This window comes from Ambystoma mexicanum, chromosome 1p (genome assembly GCF_040938575.1).
Source record: "Ambystoma mexicanum isolate Mex_15411 chromosome 1p, UKY_AmexF1_1, whole genome shotgun sequence".
Taxonomy (NCBI): Eukaryota; Metazoa; Chordata; class Amphibia; order Caudata; family Ambystomatidae; genus Ambystoma; species Ambystoma mexicanum.
The window spans coordinates 29332863-29339857 of NC_090921.1; the positions used below are offsets into that span (position 1 = coordinate 29332863).

The 6995-nt window shown below is 50.2% G+C and overlaps 1 pseudogene; it reads right to left on the bottom strand.

The window, feature by feature from the left end:
• Nucleotides 1-391: 391 nt before the first annotated feature.
• On the bottom strand, nucleotides 392-1447 carry LOC138581122 (zinc finger protein 436-like; annotated as a pseudogene).
• Nucleotides 1448-6995: the final 5548 nt, after the last annotated feature.

A 6995-nucleotide genomic window follows, 5' to 3' on the forward strand; every position in this document is an offset into this window, starting at 1 on the left:
CTGGTCTCTGCTCCTGGTCCCCATGTTATCTTTTACAAGTGATGCCTTATGAAGCAATGTTTCTACTTCATCATTCTCACAGTATTTCTATCTCCTAATTGTGATGATCGCATTCTTCCAGAGTCAGAGCATGTTGGTACAATAGTCGTTTCTGAACACCAATCAAGCATCAGTTCCTTTTAGTCCTCTGGTGACCAGTACTGCAGAGTATGTGACTTGGGCCATTTCGCTCGGACTTTATGAATGGAGTTTGCATGTTGTATGTGTGGTTGCATCTTGTCCTAAATCTGCAGTTACACGTTTTGGGAGACACCACTATCATTTGAGTGCAGATGTGAGGTCAGTTGCTGGGTGCCTGTCACAGCAGAGTCATTTACCAATTTGAAAAAGGTTAGTTTGGTGTTAATCTGTCTTGGAGTGACTCCCCTGTGTGCAATCTATGATGTGTCCTCAGGGAAGACATCTGAGTAAAGTGTTTACCACACTGGGTACATCGGAATGGTCTCTCCCCACTGTGGGATCTCTGATGTGTCCTCAGGGAAGATGTCTGAGTAAAGTACTTACCACATGCCCTACACTCATAGGGTTTCTCCCCAGAATGACTTCTCTGATGTATGCTCAGGGAAGACATCAGAGTAAAGTGTGTACCACACTAGGTACATTGGAATGGTCTCTCCCCACTGTGGGATCTCTGATGTGCCCTCAGGGAAGATGTCTGAGTAAAGTTCTTACCACATTATGTGCACTTGTAGGGCTTTTCTCCAGAATGCACCCTTTGATGCATCTTTCGGTTTGACATTGTACTAAAGTGCTTACCACATTCTGTGCACTCGTAGGGCTTCTCCCCAGAGTGTATCCTCTGATGTTTGCGCAGGTTTCCGATCTGAGAGAAACGTTTCTCACATTGTACGCACTGGTATGGTCTCTCCCCTGTGTGGGATCTCTGATGTGTGTCAAGTTGTGAGCGCTGGGTGAATCTTTTCCCACACTCTGTGCATTGGTACGGTCTCTCCCCTGTGTGGGAACTCTGATGCTGCTTCAGGTGAGAAGACTGAGCAAAATCCTTGCCACATTCTGTGCACTTGTAAAGATTCTCCCCAGAATGGATCTTCTGATGGCGGCACAGCTGGAACTTCTGAGTGAAGCTTTTGTCACACTCTGTGCACTTGTAGAGTTTTTCACCCATGTGGGATAGCTTGTGACTGATTAGAATGGATCTGTTACTGAAGGCCTTGCCACAGACCCTGCAGGCAAACGCGTTCTCCTTCATGTGACTCTTCAGATGTGGCATGAGTTGGGATTGCTGGTTAAAGCTCTTCTCACAATATGGACATTTATTGGGAGTCAAGTGACAATTGGGAACCCTAAGGAAGCTGGGTTGGTCTGTAGATGTGCAGGGGGTTTGGCCTTTTTGTGAGAATGTTGATTTCTTTGCCAGTTGGTCCATCTCCTGTAGAATTTCTATCCTTTCTCTGATATCAATCAAGTTTTCATTTTTGGCGATGGCCGTATTTTCTGTTGAAAGAAGCAGAGTTCCAGTTAATATTTCCTACCATCACACATCCCAAAAGGTAATTATTCTAGTGAAAGGCTGCATTTATATCGACTTTCCTTACTAACAAAGAAGAGAATCCTGAGTAAATGAAATACTCCTCATTACTCAGATGACAATTAAGAATGAAAAGAAATTTAGAACATAAGTAGTTGATAAATCCCAAATCTAGAATAAATATAATCCAGGAACGCCAGAGTCTCCTGTGCCCCTCGTATGGGTGCACTATCCACTACTCCTCTGTCTGTGCCCTGGACTGCTTTTCAACCCTCACCCTGCATCCCCCCTGAACTCTCGCTTTCCCCATATCCTCCACCCTTAACCCACACTTACCTACACACTGGCTTCTCTGGTGCTTCAGGTCGAAGCCAGGACACAATCAACCCTTGACTTTTGCCAATGGCATTTATTTTATTTTGTAGTTAGTTTTTAGGGAAAATAAGCATGCGTGAAGCGAGGGTTCTTTAAAAAAAAGACTATCAACACCCTGGTCAGAGGCTGATGCTGCTGACAGAGATAACCTCATGTTCATCCTCAATACCTGACCTAAACCGTGGCTACGCTTGGGCCTGCCCCTGTTCACCACCACAAGCAGGGGTTGGTAATAGAGATAACCCCATGTTCATCCTCAAGACCTCATCTAAACCCTGGCTACGCTTGGTCCTGCCCCTGTTCACCACCATAAGCAGGGGTTGCTAATAGAGATAACCTCATGTTCATCCTCAAGACCTCAGCTAAACCCTGGATACGCTTGGACCTGCCCCTGTTCACCACCACAAGCAGGGGTTGCTAATAGAGATAACCCCAGGATCATCCTCAATACCTTACCTAAACCCTGGCTACGCTTGGCCTGCCCCTGTTCACCACCACAAGCAGGGGTTGCTAATAGAGATAACCCCATGTTCATCCTCAAGACCTTACCTAAACCCCGGATACGCTTCGACCTGCCCCTGTTCACCACCACAAGCAGGGGTTCCTAATAGAGATAACCCCATGTTCATCCTCAAGACCTTACCTAAACCCTGGATACGCTTGGACCTGCCCCTGTTCACCACCACAAGCAGGAGTTGCTAAAAGAGAAAACCCCATTTTCATCCTCAAGATCTTATCTACACCCTGGCTATGCTTGGGCCTGCTTTCAGCAGAGGCTGGCAGGCCGTTGCAGCCCCTCTTCACCACCACACGCAGGGGTTGCTAATAGAGATAATCCCATGTTCATCCTCAATAACTGACCTAAACCATGGCGAAGCTTGATCCTGCTTTCTGCGGAGGCTGGCAGGCCGTTGCAGTCCCTGTTCACCTCGACAAGCAGAGGTTGCTAATAGAGATAACCCCATGGTTATCTTCAAGACCTTACCTAAACCCTGGCTACGCTTGGGACTGCTTTCAGCGGAGGCTAGCAGGCTGTTTCAGCCCCGTTCACCACCACAAGCAGGGGTTGCTATTATTGATAACCCCGTGTTCATCTTCAAGACCTGACCTAAACCCTGGCTATGCTTGGGTCTGCTTTAAGCGGAGGCTTGCAAGCCCAAGCAGCACATGTTCACCCCCACAAGCAGGTGTTGCTAATAGAGGTAACCCCATGTTCATCCTCAATACCTGACCTAAACCCTTGCTATGCTTGGGCCTGGTTTCAGCGGAGGCTGGCAAGCCGTTGTAGACCCTGTTCACCACCACAAGCAGGGGTTACTGATAAAGATAACCCTATGATCATCCCAAAGACTGAACCTGAACCCTGGCTACGATTGGACCTGCCCCTGTTCACCCTCACAAGCAGGGGATGCTAATAGAGATAACCCCATGTTCATCCTCAATACCTGATCTAAACCTTGTTATGCTTGGGCCTGGTCTCAGCGGAGGCCGGCAGGCTGTTGCAGCCTCTGTTCACCACCACAAGCAGGGGTTGCTGATAGAGATAACCCCAGTGTTCAGCCTCAAGACCTTACCTAAACCCTGGCTACGCTTGGGCCTGCCCCTGTTCACCACCACAAACAGGGGTTGCTAGTAGAGGTAACCCCATGTTCATCCTCAAGACCTTACCTAAACCCTGAATACGCTTGGACCTGCCCCTGTTCACCACCACAAGCAGGGGTTGCTAATAAAGATAACCCCACGTTCATCCTCAATACCTGACCTAAACCCTGGCTATGCTTGGGCTTGCCCCTGTTCACCACCACAAGCAGGGGTTGCTAATAGAGATAACCCCATGTTCATCCTCAAGACCTGACCTAAACCCTGGCTATGCTTGGGCCTGCCCCTGTTCACCACCACAAGCAGGGGTTGCTAATAGAGATAACCCCACGTTCATCCTCAATACCTGACCTAAACCCTGGCTACGCTTGGGCTTGCCCCTGATCACCACCACAAGCAGGGGTTGCTAATGAGATAACCGCATGTTCATCCACAAAACCTGACCTAAACCCAGGATACGCTTGGACCTGCCCCTGTTCACCATCACAAGCAGGGGTTGCTAATAGAGATAACCCCATGTTCATCCTCAATTCCTAACCTAATCCCTGGCTATGCTTGGGCCTTCCCCTGTCCACCACCACAAGCAGGGGTTGCTAATAGAGATGACCCAATGTTCATCCTCAATACCTGACCCAAACCCTGGCTATGCTTGGGCCTGGTTTCAGCGGAGGCTGGCAGGCCGTTGCAGCCCCTGTTCACCACCACAAGCAGGGGTTACTGATAGAGATAACCTCCCTGTTCATCCCCAAGACCTTACCTAAACCCTGGCTACGCTTGGGCCTGCCCCGGTTCACTACCACAAGCAGGGGTTGCTAATAGCGATAACCCCATGTTCATCCTCAAGACCTAATCTAAACTTTTGCAAAGCTTGAGCCTGCTTTCTGCGGAGGCTGGCAGGCATTGCAGTCCCTGTTCACCACCACAAGCAGGGGTTGCTAATAGAGATAACCCCATATTGATCCTCAAGACCTCACCTAAACCCTGGCTACATTTGGGCCCGCCTCTGTTCACCACCACAAGCAGGGGTTGCTAATATTGATAACCCAATGTTCATCCTCAGGACATCACCTAAACTCTGGCTATGCTTGGGCCCACCTCTGTTCACCACCACAAGCAGGGGTTGCTAATAGAGATAACCCCATGTTCATCCTCATGACCTCACCGAAACCCTGGCTACACTTGGACCTGGCCCTGTTCTCCACCACAAGCAGGGGTTGCTAATAGAGATAACCCCATGTTCATCCTCAATACCTCACCTAAACCTTGGCTACGCTTGGGCCTGCCCCTGTTCACCACCACAAGCAGGGGTTGCTAATAGAGATAACCCCATGTTCATCCTCAATACCTTACCTAAACCTTGGCTACGCTTGGGCCTGCTTTCAGCGGAGGCTGGCAAGCTGTTGCAGCCCCTGTTCACCACCACAAGCGGGGGTTGCTGACAGAGATAACCCCATGTTCATCCTAAAGACCTTACCTAAACCCTGGCTACGCTTGGGCCTGCCCCTGTTCACCACCACAAGCAGGGGTTGCTATTAGAGATAACCCCATGTTAATCCTCAAGACCTCACCTAAACCCTGGCGAAGGTTCGGCCTGCTTTCAGCAGAGGCTGGCAGGCCATTGCAGCCACTGTTCACCACCAAAAGCAGGGGCTGCAAATAGAGATAACTCCATGTTCATCCTCAATACTTGACCTAAACTCTGGGTACGCTTGGGCCTGCCCCGGTTCACCGCCACAAGTAGGGATTGCTAATAGAGATAACCCCATGTTCATATTCAAGACCTCACCATAAACCTGGCTATACTTGGGCTTGCTTTCAGCGGAGGCTGGCAGGCCCAAGCAGCCCCTGTTCACCACCACAAGCAGGGGGTGCTAATAGAGATAACCCCATGTTCATCCTCAAGACCTCACCTAAACCTTGGCTACGCTTGGGTGTGCTTTCAGCGGAGGCTGGCCGGCCCAATCAGCCCCTGTTCACCCCCACAAGCAGGGGTTGCTAATAGAGATAACCGCATGTTCATCCTCAAGACCTCACCTAACCCCTGGCGAAGCTTGAGCTGGCTTTCAGCGGAGGCTGGCAGGCCGTTGCAGCCCCTGTTCACCCCCACACGCGGTGGATGCTAATAGAGATAACCCCATGTTCATCCTCAATACCGGACCTAAACCCTGGCTCTGCTTGGGCTTGCCCCTGTTCACCACCACAAGCAGGGGTTGCTAATAGAGATAACCCAATGTTCATTCTCAATACCTGACCTAAACCCTGGCTACGCTTGGACCTGCCCCTGTTCAACACCACAAGCAGGGGTTGCTAATAGAGATAATCCCATGTTCATCCTCAATACCTGACCTAAACCCTGGCTATGCTTGGGCCTGCCCCTGTTCACCATCACAAGCAGGGGTTGCTAAGGAACAAGTTACTTACCTGTAACTGTTGTTCTCCAGCATGGGTCTGGCATGGATTCACATGCTCATTAATATTCCCCGTCGTCAGGCTGGGAATCCTCGGTAAAGAAAAAATCAGTATCAGTTTCGTTTCTGATCTGTCTTTCTTAGTAGTAACCAATCACTGATCTCTGGGTCATACTGCACCCAGCCAATGACTGCCCTCTCCCTATGCCCCGCCTCTGGCAGCCATCCTCAGATTTGGTAGCACGCCAAGTGGTAGTATGACCAAGTGAAGAGCCGCAGCGGGGTAGGTGGGAGGGTTCGCATGTGAATCCATGCCAGACCCATGCTGGAGAACAACAGTTACAGGTAAGTAACTTGTTCCTTCTCCAGCATGGGGTCTGGCATGGATTCACATGCTCATGAATAGAAGAATACATAGCAGTATACACATGCACAACCACGGGAGGTGGCAACAGGCTCAACATTAAGCAATACAACAACTCAATATTAAGCATCTCTTTCTCCTCACCAGGCTCACCTTAATTGAACAGGTTGCGCAGCACTGCTTGGCCGACCCTGGACTCCTCCCTGGAGTCCCGATCGACGCAGTAGAATCTTGTGAAGGTGTGCGTCGACCTCCACGTAGCAGCCCTGCAGTTGTCCAGCAGGGGCACACCAGACAGGAACGCCGTGGTAGCAGCGATCGCTCTGGTCGAATGGGCTCTTGGACGGCCGGGCAGCGACCGGTTTGCCAACTGGTAACCATGTATGATGCAGCCGGAGAGCCATCTGGAAATGGAAGTCTTCGAGAGAGCCTTCCCTTGATTCACAGACCCAAAGTTCACAAACAGTTGTGACGTCTTCCGAAAACTCTCTGTGCGGTCCACGTAGAACTTCAGCGCTCTAGCTACATCCAGCGAGTGCAAAGTCTCTCGGCCGGCGTCGAAGGCAACGGGAAGAAAACTGGTAACACCAAGGGCTCGTTGAGGTGGAAGTCCGACGGCACCTTGGGCATGAAGGAGGGGTGCGTCCTCAGCACTACCCTTGTGTCATGAAAAGTCAAGTATGGCGGCTTGATATGATAT